Raw genomic sequence first — 1,198 nt, forward strand, 5'->3', positions numbered from 1 at the left:
CATTGTTATTGTTATCATGATCATCATCGTCATTTTCATTATTACTATCACTATTATTATCATTATGATAATTCTTATTATTTTTATTGATATCTATTATTTTCATTGACATCATTATTATTTTCTTTATCAATATTATTATCATTGTTATTTTCCCTATTGTTATGATTACTATTATTATCATTAGTATTATTATTTTTTATCATTATCCTTATCATTATTATCATTATTATTACTATTTTTATTGTTATTATAGTCATTATGATTACTGTTGCCATTATTATTATCATAATCGTTATTATTGCTATCATAAAATCATTACAATAATCAATATCAGTATCACTATTGTTGTTATTATTATTATCACTATTATTGCTATCATTATTATTATCATTATCATCATTATTATTACTATTTTATTATAATCATTATTATTATTATCATTATAATTATTATTATTATTATTATTATCATTATTATTATCATTATTATTATCATCATCATCATCATCATCATTTTATCAAAATCATTATTATTTTTGTTATTGTAATTATTATCATTGTCATTATCATTATTATTATTATTATTATTTTATTACTGTCATTATCATTATTATTGTTATAATCATTAATGCTATTATTATTATTATTATTATTATTATTATTATTATTATTATTATTATTATTATTATTATTATTATTATTATTATTATTATTACTATTATTATTATTATTATTATTATTATTATTACTATTTTAATTATTAGTAGTAGTCGTAGTACTATCTTACTATTATTATCATTGTCATTATTGTTATTATCATTATCATTATCATTATTATTACTATTATTATCATTATTATCATTATTATTATTATTATTATTATTATTATTATTATTATTATTATTATTATTATTATTATTATTATTATTATTATTATTATTATTTTATTATTTTCATTATTATCATTATTATCATTATTGTTATTGTTATTATTATTATTAATATTACTACCATTATCCTTATCATTATTACTATCATTATTATTTAATTATTATCATTATTACTACAATCATTATTGTCATTATCATTATATTTTTGTTGTTGTTGTTATTACCATATTATCATTATTATTGTTATTATTATTATCATTATTATCTTCATCATTACTGATGTTACTATTGTATGATTATTTTGTT

This window comes from Penaeus vannamei, chromosome 18 (assembly GCF_042767895.1).
Source record: "Penaeus vannamei isolate JL-2024 chromosome 18, ASM4276789v1, whole genome shotgun sequence".
In the NCBI taxonomy this organism is placed as follows: Eukaryota; Metazoa; Arthropoda; class Malacostraca; order Decapoda; family Penaeidae; genus Penaeus; species Penaeus vannamei.